We start from the raw sequence: 22531 nt of genomic DNA, 5'->3' as shown, positions 1-22531 counted from the left end.
TATGGGGGCGTGGTCAGTTACGCCCCCATTTGTGCCCCCTGTAGCGCAGCTGAAAAAAATAAATAAATAAATAAAAGTATACTTACAATCCCCGCTCCTGATTCCAGACCTCCTCCTCCGCCGGCGCCGCTCTTCTCCTGGACTCGGATGGTTGTGTCTGTCCTCGGATCTATGGGAGAGACGTCATTACGTCTCTCCCATAGCACAGCATAGACACTAGAGGTCAATTATGACCCCTAGTGTCTCTGCCACTATGCTGTGCGGTGCGCGATGACGTCATCGCGCACCGCACAGCAAAGGTCCTCTCCATGAAGGGAAACTAGACGCTAAGCGTCTAGTTTCCCTTCATGGAGAGGACCTTTGCTGTGCGGTGCGCGATGACGTCATCGCGCACCGCACAGCACAGTCCTCTCCATGAAGGGAAACTAGACGCTTAGCGTCTGGTTCCCTTCAAAGCGGGGGACCAGCGGCGGGCACAGCGGGGGGCACTGCAGAGGGCACAGTGGCGGATCTTGCCATGGTGCGGCGCCCTCCGGAGGGCGCCGGCGCCCTCCGGAAGGCGGCGCCCCGGGCAAAAGTACTGCTTGCCCGTGGCAAGATCCGGTACTGCTGATCGTAGATGTGCTAAATTTAGCACATCTACGATCAGTTACCTTGACATGCAGGGGGACGCCCAGCACAGGGCTAGTCCACCCCGCATGTCAGGCCCCCCCCCACCCGCAAGGTGAAAAAGCATTGCGCGGCGGCTATGCTTTTCCACCTACAGAGTAGATTCCTGCCTGCGCAGCCTAGCTGCACTGGCAGAAGGCTACCCGCCACATCCCAGGTTGCAGCGGCTGTGTGTGACATCACCCCCGCAATGGTCCGGACACGCCTGCATTGTTCAGACCGCGCCCCATACACAGTGTTCTAATACCATTGGCACGTCCCCTCCAACCCCTCGACCACCTCTGCCTGTCAATCAAGGCAGAGGCGATCGCAGCCCTGAGATGCTTTTTCTTCATATATTTTGGGGGCTTTTTCTTCGCTTGCATCTGACTTGCACCGCGCATGCGTCCCAATGGTGTTCGTACAGAATTGCAGTACAGAACAGACACATGCACCAAGAAGTGTGTTAGAAATGTGTTGGGTGGTGTGACAGGGGGTTGGCTAATCAGACACAGATGTAATGTAGTATGGGCATGTTTTTGGAATTACATGGTCGTGTTGCTGGAAGTGGTTGCGTATAGAGATGCTGAATTTTTCACATTGGAGGCCATACTCAGACAGATGTTCTGCACATAGCATAGGGTTAGTGCAAGTTTCAGTGGAGGCACAATGCATTATTGCAGCGTCTGTAGATAGTGGGCGGTGTACACCAGAGAAGGGCATTGTAGCAGCATTAGCATAAAGTCGTAGATGCAACGATAGCAATAAAACCTTGGAAGGCGGCAACTGCATCTAACTCTGAATAAGGTCCTATGAGGAGTGATCCCGCCCCCTCAAAAGACCCCACCCTCATTAGGGCTGCTTTTATAAATTTCCCAGGTTTGTTTTCCATCCCTATCCGCCCCTGCATAGGTTTACCAAACTATTCCATTATCCTGGGACACTCATGAATTACACACGTTCTGTGTCAGGTTAACGTTAAGCCTACATTTCTCCTGGATTTAGGGGGTAATTCCAAGTTGATCGCAGCAGGATTTTTGTTAGCAATTGGGCAAAACCATGTGCACTGCAGGGGAGGCAGATATAACATGTGCAGAGAGAGATAGATTTGGGTGGGGTGTGTTCAATCTGCAATCTAATTTGCAGTGTAAAAATAAAGCAGCCAGTATTTACCCTGCACAGAAACAAAATAACCCACCCAAATCTAACTCTCTGCACATGTTATAACTGCCTCCCCTGCAGTGCACATGGTTTTGCCCAATTGCTATCAAAAATCCTGCTGCGATCAACTTGGAATTACCCCCTTAATCAGCCACAGAACCTCTGTAATTCATGAGTATCTAAAGGTGTAAAGTGATAGTATGGTAAGCCTATGTATTGAGAATGTAATAATAATTTGTTGATGTTCATATATATATATATATATATATATATATATATTTTTTTTTTTTTTCTTGTTTATATGTACTGTGAAATTGATACCTCCAAGATGACACTTTCTGGCTTAGCAGGCTCCTGTTTTACTGTCACAATGACAATCATGATACAAGCATACATCCATTACCCCTCTGCAATCCCTAGCACTAAAGATGGATTCACACAATAAAGCTGGGTACACACTGAGCAATATGTTGAACGATCTGATGGATTGGACTGACATATCACTCACAACGGTGTATATTGGGCAGTGTGTATGCCCAATATGTGGGTACCCGCTGTCGCTAGTGACCTCATCAGGTTTGATGTGCTGCACATCACGCCTGACGATATGGATAGCATCCTGTAGTATGCTAATATAGGAATCATTCCATCCTTCATTAACATTGCTCAATGTGTACCCATCAGATGAGTACATACCGTTCCAGTTTGTACACAGTTTAAGATTATTTGTCCAATCTTTCTGGTTGGAGTGAAAATCTGGTAATGTATGGAAGCAAATTATAATCAACCATTTGCTCCCAAAAGCCGGAAAATGGGCAAAAATAGTCATTCAGATAAATTGGTTAAATCAAATGGATTTAACCAATTTATTTAAATATCCATTTTTATCTGTTTTCCAGTGTTTGGGAGCAAATGGTCAATTGTCATTTGCTCCCATACATTACCAGATTTTTGGACAGATATGTGTATCCAGCTGAAGGCTGGGTATACATAAGTACAACCAGCTATCGTGACAATGTGCAGGGCAATTACCTTTACCCTACACATTGGGAGATTGACGGTACACACTAGGCAGATATTAATAAGTATTGGAATGATTACTGTTCTGTTCTCATTAATATTCACTGCATTGCATACGAGGTCGTGTGATTGACCTCACATGCGACCCACAGGAGCACACACATTGCACGATACTGCTGATTTGTCATTCCGTTACGCCCGGATATCGTGCAGGTATGTACCCAGCCTAACAAAGATCTTATGTGTATAAGATTGTCCAGCTTCTCCAGCATTTATCACACTGCCCACAGAAAACACAAGTTATTTGGACGCTAAGCACCTGTCTAGTGCTATCCTGATTGAAAGTGTCTCACACATTCCACCTAGCTGAGTAGCACAAGTGTCCTGTTTTTCCTGTCTGTAAGGCCTCATCACAGTTACAGCACTGTCTGCAAACTGATTAGTATTACTGCCTAATAACCCTTGGGTCTTGAGTTCAAGTCTGCACAGTGTTGAGTTTGTATATCGTCCCTGTATTTGCATGGATTTCACCTGGATACTCTGGTTTTCTCCCACACTCCAAAAAACATACTGGTTGGTTAATTTCCCTCTGACAAAAATGAATCCTAGTATGTGTGTTCATTTGTTAGGGAATGGATTGTAAGATCCACTCAAGCAACGGCTGATATGAATTACATATTCATGTAGCTGGGAAAAATAGGATTTTGGTACTCACCGTTAAATCCTTTTCTCCTAGTCCGTAGAGGATGCTGGGGACTCCAAAAGGACCATGGGGTATAGACGGGCTCCGCAGGAACTTAGGCACACTAAAAGACTTTAGACTGGGTGTGAACTGGCTCCTCCCTCTATGCCCCTCCTCCAGACCTCAGTTATAGGAACTGTGCCCAGGAGAGATGGACAGTACATGGATTTTTGTTTAACTAAGGGCTAACCAAAGTACCAGCCCACACCAAAGACATTCCGCACAACCGGAATAACACCAAAACCGTATAACATTAAATGTAAAACCTCCAGCAACCAGCTGTAACAAACCAAACGTTGTGTATAACAACTCAACAGTAAGTAGAATCTCATAATGCAAGTAATAGTCCGCACTGGGACGGGCGCCCAGCATCCTCTACGGACTAGGAGAAAAGGATTTAACGGTGAGTACCAAAATCCTATTTTCTCTTACGTCCTAGAGGATGCTGGGGACTCCAAAAGGACCATGGGGATTATACCAAAGCTCCAGAACGGGCGGGAGAGTGCGGACGACTCTGCAGCACCGACTGAGCAAACGCCAGGTCCTCCTCGGCCAGTGTATCGAACTTATAGAATTTAGCAAAAGTGTTCGAACCTGACCACGTAGCTGCTCGGCAAAGCTGAAGTGCCGAGACCCCTCGGGCAGCCGCCCAAGATGAACCCACCTTTCTGGTAGAATGGGCTTTTACTACCTTCAGCACCGGTAACCCCACCGAAGAGTAAGCCTGTTGGATCGTATTACAAATCCAGCGAGCAATAGTTTGTTTTGACGCTGGATGTCCAAGCTTGTTTGCCGCATACAACACAAACAACGCTTCAGTTTTCCTAGTAACGGCTGTCCTGGAGACGTAAACCTTTAACGCTCTTACCACATCTAGCGATTTTGGAACCGCCCCAAGATCCGAAGCTACCGGAACGACAATAGGCTGGTTAATGTGAAATGATGAAACCACCTTTGGTAGAAATTGTGGACGAGTCCTCAATTCCGCTCTATCCGCATGAAATATCAAATACGGACTCTTATGCGATAAGGCCGCTAACTCCGAAACTCGTCTGGCAGATGCCAGCGCCAACAGCATAACCACCTTCCAAGTGAGAAATCTTAATTCAACCTTCCGCAAAGGTTCGAACCAGGAAGACATAAGGAATCGCAGGACAACCTCAAGGTCCCATGGGGCTACAGGCGGTACAAACGGTGGATTGATATGCATCACGCCTTTCACAAAAGTCTGAACCTCTGGAATGGTAGCTAAATCTCGTTGAAAGAAAATCGACAAAGCTGAAATCTGCACCTTAATGGAGCCCAATTTCAGGCCTGCATCTACCCCCGCCTGTAAAAAATGGAGAAAACGACCCAAGTGAAAATCCTCCACCGGGGCCTTTTTAACCTCACACCAGGAAACGTATTTCCTCCATATACGGTGGTAATGTTTTGCCGTAACCTCCTTCCTAGCCTTAATGAGAGTTGGAATGACCTCCCTGGGAATGCCCTTGCGAGCTAAGATCTGGCGCTCAACCTCCATGCCATCAAACGTAGCCGCGGTAAGTCCGGAAACACGCACGGACCCTGCACCAACAGATCCTCTCTTAGAGGAAGCGGCCAAGGATCGTCCACCAACAAGTTCTGAAGATCCGGGTACCAGGCCCTTCTTGGCCAGTCTGGTGCGACAAGAATTGCCTGAACCCTTGTTCGACGAATGATCGCCAGCACCTTTGGAATTAGAGGAAGAGGAGGGAACACATACACCGACCGGAAGATCCACGGAGATACCAGGGCGTCCACCGCCGTGGCCTGTGGGTCCCTTGCCCTGGAACAATATCTCGGGAGCTTCTTGTTGAGCCGAGACGCCATCATGTCTATCATCGGAATTCCCCAGCGATCTGTCACTTCTGCAAAAACCTCTTGGTGCAGAGCCCACTCTCCCGGATGAAGATCGTGTCTGCTGAGAAAATCCGCTTCCCAGTTGTCCATCCCTGGCAGGAAGACCGCTGACAATGCGCTGAGGTGTTGTTCCGCCCAGCGAAGTATCTTTGTCGACTCCACCATTGCCGCTCTGCTTTTCGTTCCGCCTTGGCGGTTCACATGGGCCACTGCTGTGATGTTGTCTGACTGTACCAGAACCGGATGACCCTGGAGAAGACTTCTTGCTTGGAGCAGGCCGTTGTAAATGGCTCTTAATTCTAGAACATTTATGTGGAGACAGGCTTCCTGGGGCGACCATTTTCCCTGGAAATTTCTTCCTTGGGTGACTGCGCCCCAGCCCCGGAGACTTGCATCCGTTGTCAGAAGTACCCACTCCTGGATACCGAAGCGACGTCCCTCCAGGAGGTGATTCACTTTTAGCCACCATAGGAGAGAGATTCTGGTTCTGGGGGACAGACTGATCTTCTGGTGAATGTGTAGATGGGACCCTGACCATTTGCTCAGCAAGTCCCACTGAAATACACGGGCGTGAAACCTGCCGTATGGAATGGCTTCGTACGCAGCGACCATCTTCCCCAGAACCCGCGTACAATGATGTACTGACACCCGTGACGGCTTCAGAAGTTCCCTGACCATCGTCTGCAATTCCCGAGCCTTTTCTTCTGGAAGGAATACCTTCTGCACCCCTGTATCCAGAATCATGCCCAGAAACGTAAGGCGAGTGGTCGGAATCAACTGTGATTTCGGTAAATTTAGGACCCAACCATGTTGTCTCAGAACCGATAGAGACAACTCCACACTCCTCAGCAACCGTTCCTTGGACCGCGCCTTTATCAGGAGATCGTCCAAGTACGGGATAATTGAAACCCCTTGTTTGCGAAGCAGCACCATCATTTCCACCATGACCTTGGTGAAAATTCTCGGAGCCGTGGAAAGGCCAAACGGCAACGTCCGAAATTGGTAATGAGAATCCTGTATCGCAAACCTGAGGAAAGCCTGATGCGGAGTATATATTGGGACATGTAAGTAGGCATCTTTTATGTCGACTGACACCATAAACTCCCCCCCTTCCAGGCTGGAGATGACAGCTCGAAGGGATTCCATCTTGAACTTGAACACTTTCAAGTATGGATTGAGAGATTTTAAATTTAGAATTGGTCTGACCGAACCGTCCGGTTTCGGTACTACAAAGAGGCTCGAGTAGAACCCCTCCCCCCTCTGAGAAGAGGGAACGGGAACAATGACCCTCTGCAGACACAGTTTTTGAATTGCTGCTAGCACTACCTCCCTGTCCGGAAGACCAACCGGTAATGCCGAAATGAAGAACCGGTGAGGGGGCATCTCCTGAAATTCGAGTTTGTAACCCCGAGACACGATCTCTAGTATCCAGGGATCCAGGCCTGATTGAAACCAGACCTGACTGAAAACCTGTAGACGGCCCCCCACCGGTTCGGACTCCCCCAGGGAAGCCCCAGCGTCATGCGGCGGGCTTGGCAGGAGCAAGGGAGGACTTTTGGTCCTGGGCGTTTGACCCTGCAGGAGATTTCCTTCCCCTCCCTCTACCCTTTGAGGCGAGAAAGGACGAGCCTTTTCCACGCCTGTATTTGTTGTGACGAAAGGACTGCATCTGTGGATGTGGTGCCTTTTTCTGTTGTGTGGGAACATAAGGGAGAAACGAGGACTTACCCGCAGTCGCGGTCGAGACCAGGTCAGCCAAGCCGTCACCGAATAGGACAGTACCTTTGAATGGTAGTGCTTCCATATTTTTCTTGGAGTCGGCATCCGCATTCCATTGATGGATCCACAGGGCCCTCCTGGCTGATATCGACATGGCATTGGTTCTTGAACCCAAGAGACAGATGTCCCTTGCCGCATCCTTCATGTAATCTGCAGCGTCCTTAATATAACCAAGAGTTAGCAGTACATTATCTCTATCCAGAGTCTCTATATCATTTGCTAAACTTTCAGCCCATTTAGCAATGGCACTACTCACCCATACCGACGCCACAGCAGGTCTGAGCAATGCCCCCGAATTAGCGAAAATGGACTTCAGAGACGTCTCCAGCTTGCGATCCGCCGGATCCTTGAGAGCTGCAGTGTCGGGAGACGGAAGCGCCACTTTCTTAGACAAACGAGATAAAGCTTTGTCAACAGTTGGAGATGTTTCCCATTTTTCCCTGTCGTCAGAGGGAAAGGGATACGCCATGTAAATTCTCTTGGGAATCTGCCATTTCTTATCCGGCGACTCCCAAGCCTTTTCACAAAGAGTATTCATTTCATGAGAGGGAGGAAATTTTTCCTCAGGTTTTTTACCCTTGAACAAGCAAATCCTTGTTTCCTGTACTGCAGGTTCATCAGAAATGCGCAAAACGTCTTTTATAGCTACAATCATGTACTGGATACTCTTAAGTAAACGGGGATGTACCGCTGCCTCAGTGAAATCGACGTCGGAATCGGAGTCCGTGTCAGTATCAGTATCCCCCACCTGATTAAACGGCCTCTTTTGGGACCCAGATGGGGTTTGAACCTGAGACAAAGCCTCTTCCATGGACCGTCTCCATACCTGGGTCTGCTCCTCAGACTTATCTAACCTTTTTGACAATGAAGTTACACTGGAATTCAGTGTACTCAGTAATGTCATTAAATCTGGAGCCGGCTGCGTCGACATTCCCAAGTCGAGCCCTGCATCCACTCCCCCATCCTCCGGGGGAATAAGCCTCAGCCTCAGACATGTCGACACCGAGTAACGACACCACCCACTACCTAAACAAAACTCTGTAAGGTGACAGGCCTACAATAGAAGCTAGACAAGGGACACAGAGGGAGTATGCCAGCCCACACCCCGGTGCCGATATATCGATACACACGATATATATATATATAGCGCTGATTACACTTAAAAATCACCCGAACTGCGGCCCCCTTCTAGTAAAATTGCCCCCGTGTTACTTGTAATAGCAGGAGCTTGGAGGTCCTCCGCAGCGTCTCCTCTCTGGCCTCGTGGAGCAGAGAAAATGGCGCCGGTGATCTGCGGACCGAAGCTCCGCCCCCTTCCTGGCGCGCTCCGGCCCGCCAAATTTAAAAGTGCAAAAACTGTTTTAACATGCCGGCGGGGGTCTGCGGTGAGTGCCGCAGCACTCACAATCAATATGCCGCTCTCTGGACCTCAGGGACATGCTGCCCAGGGCGCCCCCCCCCCCAGCGCCCTGCACCCAGTAATATACCGTTGGTGAAGTGTGTGGGAGCATGGAGCACAGCGTGACCGCTGTGCTGTACCTGTCGTCTCTGAAGTCTTCTGCCGTCCTGAAGTCTTCTGATCTTCTCATACTCACCCGACTTCTTTCTTCTGGCTCTGTGAGGGGATGGACGGCGTGGCTCCGGGAACAAGCAGCTAGGCGCACCAAGTGATCGAACCCTCTGCAGCTAATGGTGTGCAGTAGCCGAGAAGCAGAAGCCTTGAAACTCACAGAAGTAGGTCCTGCTTCTCTCCCCTCACTCCCACGCTGCAGGGAGCCTGTAACCAGCAGGTCTCCCTGAAAATAAAAAACCTAACAAAAGTCTTTTCTAGAGAAACTCATTAGAGCTCCCCTAGTGTGTGACCCATCACTCCTGGACACAAAGTCTAACTGAGGTCTGGAGGAGGGGCATAGAGGGAGGAGCCAGTTCACACCCAGTCTAAAGTCTTTTAGTGTGCCTAAGTTCCTGCGGAGCCCGTCTATACCCCATGGTCCTTTTGGAGTCCCCAGCATCCTCTAGGACGTAAGAGAAATGTAAAGCATACTTGCCTACTTTTGAAAAAGCATTTCAGGGAGAGTGTGAAAGTAACACTTAACAGTGCGGGCATGTACTGCTACATCTGAGAGGCGTGTCATAAAAATGACTTACATCCAAATGTAAATGAGCCCCAAACTTAGTAAGATCCACTTGTTGAAGAAAAAACTCTTATATTTTGCAGGATTTGTTTGTGTATTGTGTTTTACAAGAGGTTCCATATACTGTAAGTGGCCACAAGAAACCTTTAAAATGCATGTAGCCATAGGGATCATTGGGGCAGATGTATTAACCTGGAGAAGGCATAAGGAAGTGATAAACCAGTGATATGTGCAAGGTGATAAAGGCACCAGCCAATCAGCTCCAATATGTAAATGAACAGTTAGGAGCTGATTGGCTGGTGCCTTTATCACCTTGCACATATCACTGGTTTATCACTTCCTTATGCCTTCTCCAGGTTAATACATCTGCCCCATTGTGCCTTATAACCAAACCAATACAGGGAAATGGTGCTGATGATACCATTTAAATGTATGTATCTACTGTATGATTTCTTTTTTTCAGGGAGATTGAGGGATGGTTCAGGGAGTGAGGGAGATTGCTACTATTTCAGGGAGTCTCCTGCAGAATGAGGGTGGGTAGGCAACTATGATGTAAAGGATGCACTCCCAAGACTCCCAGCATACACCTGGCAGCTCCAGAGAGGAGTATTCGCTGGGAAAATGTAAAGGTCTGATGTTGCAATGTTTTTTAAAAAGACTAATATTGTTGTATATAGATGGGTCCACGGTTATCTTGGCTAGTTTGCTGCGCCTAGGCACAACATGGTTTATTAACATAAACCCTTCATCTATTGTTCTCAGATGCAATACAATACAGAGAACAATACAGCAGGGGATTAAGTCCGACTGTCCAGTCTCAGTTAATCCTATTAAAGGTCAAGATAAACATGGACCCATCTGTATGCTGTTGTTTTTTTAAATAAAATCATGTTGGTTAAGTTTTAAATAGAAGCTCTTAACCTACTGTAATTCAGTCATGCAGATGTGTCCTCACTCATCTTACCCGCGAATGGATCACACATGTGTATGCATCATGATTGCGACTAGCTGTTCCCGCATGCACCCTGTATGCGGGAGCGTATGCACAGGGTTGGCGACAGGGGGGGTCAAAGGGGACACCTGTACTGGGCCCCAAGGATACGTCACCTAGTCCAAATAAGGCAGCAAGATGTAGGCCGTGTGGGCGCAGCTTCAGACAGGAACCTATCACACACAGTGACTGTGCAGTGTGAGTGTGCACCTGCTCTTCCGGGTCTAGCTCTGTTGCAGGCAGTTACAGTACATGGCAGCAGCTACGCTGGCCAGGATTCCCGTGCCCTGTGCTGGCCTCTTCTGGTGGGTTGTGTGGTGAGTCTCTCCCCAGCGAAAGAGTGGATTGGTGAGGGCTTTGGGATGGGGTGACGGAGCTAGGAGGCACAGTCTGTGGGGCGTGCGTGGGAGGAAAGAGAGGTTTACATATTTATATCTATACACAATCATATATATGTGTATAGAGATAAATAAATATATTCATTTATTTACAGTTTCTTATATAGCGCAGCAAATTCTGTTGCGCTATATATATATATATATATATATATATATAATCTGAAGGGGCCCCAGAGATATCACTGTACCGGGCCCCAAGATTTCTGTTGCTGGCCCTGCGTATATGCACCATGCAATCATATGGATCGTGGGTGTCTGCGCAGTGCATGCACATGTTCATAGGCACACTAGCTGCTGACATTATGAGTAATTGGGGGTAAGTTGAGGTCGGACTTACCTGTGAATATATATACATATCACTAGGTTAGTTTGCTTAGATATACTATTTACCAGCTACTAGTTATAATGGGTTCGGTATGCTTGACCACCGCACGGGATGATGAATGTCAATATACTGACATTGGCATCCCGAGCGGTGGAATGCCAGCAGGGAGCAAGCGCAACTAAGCCCCTTGCAGTTCTATTCTCCCTCTATGGGTGTCATGGACACCCATAGAGGGGGAATCACCTACCTCGCCGGTATACTGGCGGTGGTATGGTGATCCGTTCGGAATCCCGGCGTCTGTATTGTGATCACCGGGATCCCGAAGATCAGTATAATTAATATACGTTAATTAATTAATATACATTATAATTAAGGGCCTAATTCAGCATGGATCGTTAATATGAGAAATTGCACTTGTCTGCAAGTAGAATGGCGCCGCTCTGACAGCCCCCTGCAAATTTGCAAATGCATCGTAGATCACTATCAACTCGCAGATGAAAACGCAATTTCCGGAACAATGAAGAGTCTTTGCTGTCTGAGAAAATGTGAGTAGGTCAGAGACTCCCACTAATCTGCGACTGAGACGGCCTGGAGGCGGACTGCACTGACATCAGAGACCCTCCCCAAAAATGCCTGGGCACGCCTGTATTTTTTTTGACACACCCAGAAAACGACAGGTTTCTGCCCAGAAACGTTGGCTTCCTGTCAGTCAAACAGCGGCTGCATTGCATTTACGATCTGTACGCATTTTTCTGTCACTATTTACCCGCCTGCGTGGGTAATGCAAATGCTATGCATTCACAGTCGTTCCATAATCACTCAATTTGCAAATTCTCTGATTAGCGATCCATGCTGAGTTAGGCCTTAAGTGCGGGTGCTTTGGCAACAACATTTGTAATACCAGAGTTGGTTAGATCAATGGCGTACTAATAAGCAATTGCCTGACAAGAGAGATTATTTTCAGTCACTTGTAACATCTGAGTGTCGGCATCCTATCAACAATATAACAATTGTTGCTAATAATATCTCAGCAGGAGAACTGGACAAATAGGCCCTACACACTGGCCGATTTTCTGTACGATATGAACGATCTCGTTCATAAATGAACGAGAACTCGTTCATATCTTTCAGTGTGGAGACTCCAGCGATGAACGATGCGCGGCCCCGCGCTCGTTCATCGCTGGTCTCCCGTCGGCTGTGCATGCAGGCCAATATGGACGATCTCGTCCATATTTGCCTGCACTTCAATGCAGCCGCGTGACGGGGGGAGTGAAGAAACTTCACTCCCCCCGTCACTGCCCCCCCGCCGCCGGGTCGCTCGTCGGCCGTTTCGGCCGTCGGGCACCTCGGCGGCGCATCGTCTAATGAGTAGGGCCCATTATTTGAAAGGCTTATTAGTTTACAGCTGTCTTTCTATTTATTTGTAATAAATTATGTAATTTTTAAATATCACAAAAAGAGAATAATTGGATAAGCAAATGTACAATGGGGGTAATTCCAAGTTGATCGCAGCAGGATTTTTGATAGCAATTGGGCAAAACCATGTGCACTGCAGGGGAGGCAGATATAACATGTGCAGAGAGAGAGAGATTTGGGTGTGGTGAGTTCAATCTGCAATTTAAATTGCAGTGTAAAAATAAAGCAGCCAGTATTTACCCTGCACAGAAACAAAATAACCCACCCAAATCTAACTCTCTCTGCAAATGTTATATCTACCCCCCCTGCAGTGGACATGGTTTTGCCCAACTGCTAAAATATTTCCTGCTGCGATCAACTTGGAATTACCCCCAATGAGTGGGGGGAGTATATACATCTGTATTAACAATTGAGTACTAAAGGGTATACTATCTATGGGAAAATAACTGTATAGCACAGTGGTTCCCAAACTGGGTGCCTACTGCCAAGGCACCTAAGGTTAGTGGTCTAGGACCAAATCAAATTATTTATGGTCAAAGTGACAGGCAAAACTAATGATAGTGGTAGCCAATCATAAAACATGTGGTCAGTCAGATGTACAACTGTACAACACTGCACAACTGACCCTAAGAATGACAGGCAGGCACAATTTAGTTCATTTCATCTTCCAAATTTATCAATAAAAAACTTTTAGCCTAGTGGGTGCCATCATTTAAGAAAGTTTGGGAACTACTGGTATGGCAGGTAATAGCTGGGTGATAGCAATTTTGAAAGGTGCATATACAGTACAAGCTAAAAGATTAGCAGCATGTCACCACAAGATAATAATAAAACATTCAGGATATTTATCAAAGCATGGAGAGAGATAAAGTAGAGAGAGATAAAAGCACTAACCTATCAGCTCCTGACTGTCATTTTTCAAACAGCCTGTAAAATGAGAGTTAGAAGACTATTGGTTAGGTAGGGCCACACATAGTGGCCAAGCGGGTCCTGTTAAAAGGATTTTTAATAGCAATTGGGCAAAACCATGTGCACTGCAGGTGAGGCAGATATAACGTGCAGAAAGAGTTAGATTTGAGTGGGTTATTTTATTTCTGTGCAGGGTAAATACTGGCTGCTTTATTTTTACACTGCAAATTAGATTGCAGATTGAACACACCCCACCCAAATCTAACTCTCTCTGCACATGTTATATCTGCCTCCCCTGCAGTGCACATGGTTTTGCCCAACTGCTAAAAAATTTCCTGCTGCGGTCAACTTGGAATTACCCCCTTGGATCCTGTTCTGCAGGATGCGGCAGACAGGATCCGGTCAGTGACACATGGGATTTCATAGAACACAGTGAATGTATGTGTTCACACTGAAATCCCGTCGTACTGCCATCCGGCCCAACCACATCATGCTGTGGTTTAAAACGGCGGTGGCGGGACTGCCGCACATGTGCAGTCTCCTTACGGCCGCACATGTGCAGTCTCCTTACGGCCGCACATGTGCAGTCTCCATCCGGCCGCACATGTGCAGTCTCCTTACGACCAAGCGGAGTGCTGAGCGAGGGGGAGAGATGTGTGCTGATCGTTCTGTGATAGATCGCTCAGCAAACATCTCCCTGTGTGTACCCGCTTAAAACAACAGTGTGTTTTTTCCTTGAGACTAAGATCTGCTATGTTTTCTTGCCATTTATTGCAACCTTGCAACATAATAATCACTCTGATTCAGACATACAGTATGCTATGGACCAGGGGTTCCCAACCACAGTTCACAGTCCAGGTTTTAAAATAGCCATACTTGAGCACAGGTCATTTTGATTTAACCACCTGTGCTCGTGCATGGATATCCCAAAAACCTGGACTGTTAGTGTGCCAAGGCTGGGAAACACTGCTACAGACTATAGAGTAGCACCATGTTTTATATCAGAAAATCAATTATTTTAGAATACAGTACAACTGATACATAGAGAACACACTCCCACATGTAATTCTAGTGTGGGTTAGAATATTTTCTCTTTTGGTCACCGCAGTGGTAAGATAACCGGTTTCCTTAGCCGATTCTCTGTTACGGAGCTCCTGAACAAGTAGTGGCCCTAACTTAGTTTGGCAGCCTCGATGGTTAAGCTGGGTACACACTGAATGATATGTAATCTGACCCGGCAGATTGGACCAACATATTGCTCAATTCGGCACATATCGGGAAGTGTGTATGCTTGATAAGCACGTACTCGTGATCGCTAGCGACATCATCATGTTTATGCTGCACATCAAACCTGACAAAGGGGGTCATTCCGAGTTGTTCGCTCGTTATTTTTTTATCGCAACGGAGCGATTAGTCGCTAATGCGCATGCGCAATGTCCGCAGTGCGACTGCGCCAAGTAAATTTGCTATGCAGTTAGGTATTTTACTCACGGCATTACGAGGTTTTTTCTTCGTTCTGGTGATCGTAATGTGATTGACAGGAAGTGGGTGTTTCTGGGCGGAAACTGGCCGTTTTATGGGTGTGTGTGAAAAAACGCTGCCGTTTCTGGGAAAAACGCGGGAGTGGCTGGAGAAACGGGGGAGTGTCTGGGCGAACGCTGGGTGTGTTTGTGACGTCAAACCAGGAACGAAACTGACTGAACTGATCGCAGTTGCCGAGTAAGTCTGGAGCTACTCAGAAACTGCTAAGAAGTGTCTATTCACAATTCTGCTAATCTTTCGTTCGCAATTTTGATAAGCTAAGATTCACTCCCAGTAGGCGGCGGCTTAGCGTGTGCAAAGCTGCTAAAAGCAGCTTGCGAGCGAACAACTCGGAATGACCCCCAAAATCGCTAGGGAAACCATGTATGCTAATGAGGGAAAGAACAGTGACTGCTTCATCTTTTATTAACATCGCTCAATGTGTATCCGACCCGTTGGGCCGACATATCAGCTGGACACACATCACTCCAGTGTGTAGCCAACTGTAGATACAGTAGGGTACTAATGCTCCCAGACCTCAGAGAAAAGCAAGTCTAAAGCTGGGTACACACTGGAGCAATGTGTACCCAGCTGATATGTCAGCCCGATGTTATATTACATATTGGAGCCTTGGTACACATTGAGCGTTGTTAATGAAGGTTGGAATGATCACTGTTCCGTCCTTCATTAACATACCTGTCACTAGCGATATTGGGGCAGATGTATTAAGCCTGGATACAGCATAAGGAAGTGATAAGCCAGTGATAAGTGCAAGGTGATAAACACACCAGCCAATCAGCTTCTAACTGCTATTTTACATATTGGAGCTGATTGGCTGGTGCGTTTATCACCTTGCACATATCACTGGTTTATCACTTCCTTATGCCTTCTCCAGGTTAATACATCTGCCCCATTGTCAGGTTTGATGTGCAGCATATCCAACCTGACGATGTCGCTAGAAACTGTGGGCACTCGCATATCGGGCATACACACTGCCCGATATGCACCGAATTGAGCAATATGTCAGTCCAATCTGCCTGATCAGATGACATATAGCTCAGTGTGTACCCAGTGTTAATTTGTTCAAGCAATTCCTATGTTCTGCATGTTCATTTTGGAAGACGGCCAATAGAATTTCCCACTAGGGAAGTAATTCAGAGTTGATCGCAGCAGCAAATTGAAAGTAGTTGGGCAAAACCATGTGCTCTGCAGGGGGGCAGATATAACATGTGCAGAGAGAGTTAGATTTGGGTGGGGTGTGTTCAAACTGAAATCTAATCTGCAGTGTAAAAATAAAGCAGCCAGTATTTAAACTGCACAGAAACAAAATAACCCACCCAAATCTAACTCTCTCTGCAAATGTTATATCTGCCACACCTGCAGTGCACATGGGGTCATTCTGAGTTGTTCGCTCATTGCCGATTTTCGCTATGCTGAGATTTGTTGTGAATTGCGCATGCGCTTAGTTATTTAACTAAAAACTTTGCAGTTTTGCTGTGGATCCTGCGGCGCTTTTCAGTCGCACTGCTGATCGGTGAATGATAGACAGAAAAGGGGCGTTTCTGGGAGGTAACTGAGCATTTTCCGGTAGTGTGCTGAAAAACGCGGTAGTGTCTGGAGAAACGGGGGAGTGGCTGGCCGAACGCAGGGCGTGTTTGTGACGTCAAACCAGGAACTAAACGGATTGAGCTGATCGCAATCTGTGAGTAGGTCCGGAGCTACTCAGAAACTGCAAAAAATTATTTATTAGCAGTTCTGCTAATCTTTTGTTCGCAATTCTGCTAAGCTAAGATACACTCCCAGAGGGTGGCGGCCTAGCGCGTGCAATGCAGCTAAAAGCAGCTAGCAAGCGAACAACTCGGAATGAGGGCCATGGCTTTGCCCAACTGCTAACAAATTTCCTGCTGCGATCAACTCTGAATTACCCCCTAGGTTCATTCAATTAAGAAGAATTCTAGCTAAAACTATTGTTAGATTGTTGATAGTTTGTTTATCCCTCCAATGAACTGTACGCAATCCCTATTTTTCTCTCAAGTCCTACAGTAGACTAGCTTGCATTTTGCTAACCTGCAAAGAACTGGATGATATTCTTATATTTATCTCTGGTGTAGAATTGTATTGCTGTCTGCAAATCTGCAAAGAGTTGTAATACAATCCATAGAAACATAGAATTTGACGGCAGATAAGAACCACTTGGCCCATCTAGTCTGCCCTTTTTTTAACCATATTTTTATTAGAGATGAGCGGGTTCGGTTCCTCTGAATCCGAACCCGCCCGAACTTCAGGTTTTTTACACGGGTCCGAGCAGGCTCGGATCTTCCCGCCTTGCTCGGCTAACCCGAGCGCGCCCGAACGTCATCATCACGCTGTCGGATTCTCGCGAGGCTCGGATTCTATCGCGAGACTCGGATTCTATATAAGGAGCCGCGCATCGCCGCCATTTTCACACGTGCATTGAGAGTCATAGGGAGAGGACGTGGCTGGCGTCCTCTCCGTTTAGAGAAGAGAGAGACACAGTATTTTGGGGAGCATTATTAGGAGGAGTACTACTATACTGTATACTACTATACTACTTGCTGAAGTGATATTTATACTAGATTAGATAATAGATAGTGTGACTGTAAGTGTATTATCTGACTTGTGGGGGAGACACTGACAGTGGGGAGCAGTTACAGTCTGAGAGCACGACTCAGGAGTACATATAACGTACAGTCACAGTGCACACTTTTGCTGCCAGAGTCAGTGCCACACTGCCATTGTTGTGACCACACTGACCACCAGTATAATAATATATTTTGTGATTGTCTGCTTAGGCCTTGGAGTACTAGTTGCAAGTTGCAACGTGACCTGAAGTGACCACCAGTTTAATAATCAATCACCACCAGTTTAATATATATATATATATATATATATATATATATATAATTGTATATAATATATATATATATAATATTGTATACCACCTACCCGTGTTTTTTTTTTTTTTTCATTCTTCTTTATACATACTACTATAGTAGCTTACTGTAGCAGTCTGCGGTGCTGTGCTGACCTGACAGTGTCCAGCAGGTCCGTCATCAGTCATTACATAATAAATATATATAGTACCTGTCCGGCTGCAGTACTAGTGATATTATATTGATTTCATCTCATTATCAATAATTTATCATCCAGTCTAGACTCTATATTAGCAGCAGACACAGTACGTTAGTCCACGGCTGTAGCTACCTCTGTGTCGGCACTCGGCAGTCCATCCATAATTGTATACCACCTACCCGTGTTTTTTTTTTTTCTTTCTTCTTTGTACATACTACTATAGAGTATAGTAGCTTACTGTAGCAGTCTGCGGTGCTGCTGAGCTGACAGTGTCCAGCAGGTCCGTCATCAGTCATCATTACCTAATAAATATATTATCTACCTGTCCGGCTGCAGTACTAGTGATATTATATATACATACATATATATATTGATTTCATCTCATTATCAATCATCCAGTCTATATTAGCAGCAGACACAGTACGTTAGTCCACGGCTGTAGCTACCTCTGTGTCGGCACTCGGCAGTCCATCCATAATTGTATACCACCTACCCGTGGTTTTTTTTTTTTCTTTCTTCTTTGTACATACTACTATAGTATAGTAGCTTACTGTAGCAGTCTGCGGTGCTGCTGAGCTGACAGTGTCCAGCAGGTCCGTCATCAGTCATCATTACCTAATAAATATATTATCTACCTGTCCGGCTGCAGTACTAGTGATATTATATATACATACATATATATATATTGATTTCATCTCATTATCATCCAGTCTATATTAGCAGCAGACACAGTACGGTAGTCCACGGCTGTAGCTACCTCTGTGTCGGCACTCGGCAGTCCATCCATAATTGTATACCACCTACACGTGGTTTTTTTTTTTTCTTTCTTCTTTGTACATACTACTATAGAGTATAGTAGCTTACTGTAGCAGTCTGCGGTGCTGCTGAGCTGACAGTGTCCAGCAGGTCCGTCATCAGTCATCATTACCTAATAAATATATTATCTACCTGTCCGGCTGCAGTACTAGTGATATTATATATACATACATATATATATTGATTTCATCTCATTATCAATCATCCAGTCTATATTAGCAGCAGACACAGTACGTTAGTCCACGGCTGTAGCTACCTCTGTGTCGGCACTCGGCAGTCCATCCATAATTGTATACTAGTATCCATCCATCTCCATTGTTTACCTGAGGTGCCTTTTAGTTGTGCCTATTAAAATATGGAGAACAAAAATGTTGAGGTTCCAAAATTAGGGAAAGATCAAGATCCACTTCCACCTCGTGCTGAAGCTGCTGCCACTAGTCATGGCCGAGACGATGAAATGCCAGCAACGTCGTCTGCCAAGGCCGATGCCCAATGTCATAGTACAGAGCATGTCAAATCCAAAACACCAAATATCAGTAAAAAAAGGACTCCAAAACCTAAAATAAAATTGTCGGAGGAGAAGCGTAAACTTGCCAATATGCCATTTACCACACGGAGTGGCAAGGAACGGCTGAGGCCCTGGCCTATGTTCATGGCTAGTGGTTCAGCTTCACATGAGGATGGAAGCACTCAGCCTCTCGCTAGAAAACTGAAAAGACTCAAGCTGGCAAAAGCACCGCAAAGAACTGTGCGTTCTTCGAAATCCCAAATCCACAAGGAGAGTCCAATTGTGTCGGTTGCGATGCCTGACCTTCCCAACACTGGACGTGAAGAGCATGCGCCTTCCACCATTTGCACGCCCCCTGCAAGTGCTGGAACGAGCACCCGCAGTCCAGTTCCTGATAGTCAGATTGAAGATGTCAGTGTTGAAGTACACCAGGATGAGGAGGATATGGGTGTTGCTGGCGAGGAAATTGACCAGGAGGATTCTGATGGTGAGGTGGTTTGTTTAAGTCAGGCACCCGGGGAGACACCTGTTGTCCGTGGGAGGAATAGGGCCATTGACATGCCTGGTCAAAATACAAAAAAAATCAGCTCTTCGGTGTGGAAGTATTTCACCAGAAATGCGGACAACATTTGTCAAGCCGTGTGTTGCCTTTGTCAAGCTGTAATAAGTAGGGGTAAGGACGTTAACCACCTCGGAACATCCTCCCTTATACGTCACCTGCAGCGCATTCATAATAAGTCAGTGACAAGTTCAAAAACTTTGGGTGACAGCGGAAGCAGTCCACTGACCAGTAAATCCCTTCCTCTTGTAACCAAGCTCACGCAAACCACCCCACCAACTCCCTCAGTGTCAATTTCCTCCTTACCCAGGAATGCCAATAGTCCTGCAGGCCATGTCACTGGCAATTCTGACGAGTCCTCTCCTGCCTGGGATTCCTCCGATGCATCCTTGAGTGTAATGCCTACTGCTGCTGGCGCTGCTGTTGTTGCTGCTGGGAGTCGATCGTCATCCCAGAGGGGAAGTGGTAAGCCCACTTGTACTACTTCCAGTAAGCAATTGACTGTCCAACAGTCCTTTGCGAGGAAGATGAAATATCACAGCAGTCATCCTGCTGCAAAGCGGATAACTGAGGCCTTGACAACTATGTTGGTGTTAGACGTGCGTCCGGTATCCGCCGTTAGTTCACAGGGAACTAGACAATTTATTGAGGCAGTGTGCCCCCGTTACCAAATACCATCTAGGTTCCACTTCTCTAGGCAGGCGATACCGAGAATGTACACGGACATCAGAAAAAGACTCACCAGTGTCCTAAAAAATGCAGTTGTACCCAATGTCCACTTAACCACGGACATGTGGACAAGTGGAGCAGGGCAGGGTCAGGACTATATGACTGTGACAGCCCACTGGGTAGATTTATGGACTCCCGCCGCAAGAACAGCAGCGGCGGCACCAGTAGCAGCATCTCGCAAACGCCAACTCTTTCCTAGGCAGGCTACGCTTTGTATCACCGCTTTCCAGAATACGCACACAGCTGAAAACCTCTTACGGCAACTGAGGAAGATCATCGCGGAATGGCTTACCCCAATTGGACTCTCCTGTGGATTTGTGGCATCGGACAACGCCAGCAATATTGTGTGTGCATTAAATATGGGCAAATTCCAGCACGTCCCATGTTTTGCACATACCTTGAATTTGGTGGTGCAGAATTTTTAAAAAAACGAGAGGGGCGTGCAAGAGATGCTGTCGGTGGCCAGAAGAATTGCGGGACACTTTCGGCGTACAGGCACCACGTACAGAAGACTGGAGCACCACCAAAAACTACTGAACCTGCCTTGCCATCATCTGAAGCAAGAAGTGGTAACGAGGTGGAATTCAACCCTCTATATGCTTCAGAGGTTGGAGGAGCAGCAAAAGGCCATTCAAGCCTATACAATTGAGCACGATATAGGAGGTGGAATGCACCTGTCTCAAGCGCAGTGGAGAATGATTTCAACGTTGTGCAAGGTTCTGATGCCCTTTGAACTTGCCACACGTGAAGTCAGTTCAGACACTGCCAGCCTGAGTCAGGTCATTCCCCTCATCAGGCTTTTGCAGAAGAAGCTGGAGACATTGAAGGAGGAGCTAACACGGAGCGATTCCGCTAGGCATGTGGGACCTGTGGATGGAGCCCTTAATTCGCTTAACAAGGATTCACGGGTGGTCAATCTGTTGAAATCAGAGCACTACATTTTGGCCACCATGCTCGATCCTAGATTTAAAGCCTACCTTGGATCTCTCTTTCCGGCAGACACAAGTCTGCTGGGGTTCAAAGACCTGCTGGTGACAAAATTGTCAAGTCAAGCGGAACGCGACCTGTCAACATCTCCTCCTTCACATTCTCCCGCAACTGGGGGTGCGAGGAAAAGGCTCAGAATTCCGAGCCCACCCGCTGGCGGTGATGCAGGGCAGTCTGGAGCGACTGCTGATGCTGACATCTGGTCCGGACTGAAGGACCTGACAACGATTACGGACATGTCGTCTACTGTCACTGCATATGATTCTCTCACCATTGAAAGAATGGTGGAGGATTATATGAGTGACCGCATCCAAGTAGGCACGTCACACAGTCCGTACTTATACTGGCAGGAAAAAGAGGCAATTTGGAGGCCCTTGCACAAACTGGCTTTATTCTACCTAAGTTGCCCTCCCACAAGTGTGTACTCCGAAAGAGTGTTTAGTGCCGCCGCTCACCTTGTCAGCAATCGGCGTACGAGGTTACATCCAGAAAATGTGGAGAAGATGATGTTCATTAAAATTAATTATAATCAATTCCTCCGTGGAGACATTGACCAGCAGCAATTGCCTCCACAAAGTACACAGGGAGCTGAGATGGTGGATTCCAGTGGGGACGAATTGATAATCTGTGAGGAGGGGGATGTACACGGTGATATATCGGAGGATGATGATGAGGTGGACATCTTGCCTCTGTAGAGCCAGTTTGTGCAAGGAGAGATTAATTGCTTCTTTTTTGGTGGGGGTCCAAACCAACCCGTCATTTCAGTCACAGTCGTGTGGCAGACCCTGTCACTGAAATGATGGGTTGGTTAAAGTGTGCATGTCCTGTTTATACAACATAAGGGTGGGTGGGAGGGCCCAAGGACAATTCCATCTTGCACCTCTTTTTTCTTTAATTTTTCTTTGCGTCATGT

Source organism: Pseudophryne corroboree, chromosome 10 (assembly GCF_028390025.1).
Source record: "Pseudophryne corroboree isolate aPseCor3 chromosome 10, aPseCor3.hap2, whole genome shotgun sequence".
In the NCBI taxonomy this organism is placed as follows: Eukaryota; Metazoa; Chordata; class Amphibia; order Anura; family Myobatrachidae; genus Pseudophryne; species Pseudophryne corroboree.
The sequence above is the reverse complement of the archived record's forward strand: the minus strand, read 5'-3'. Positions refer to the sequence as shown.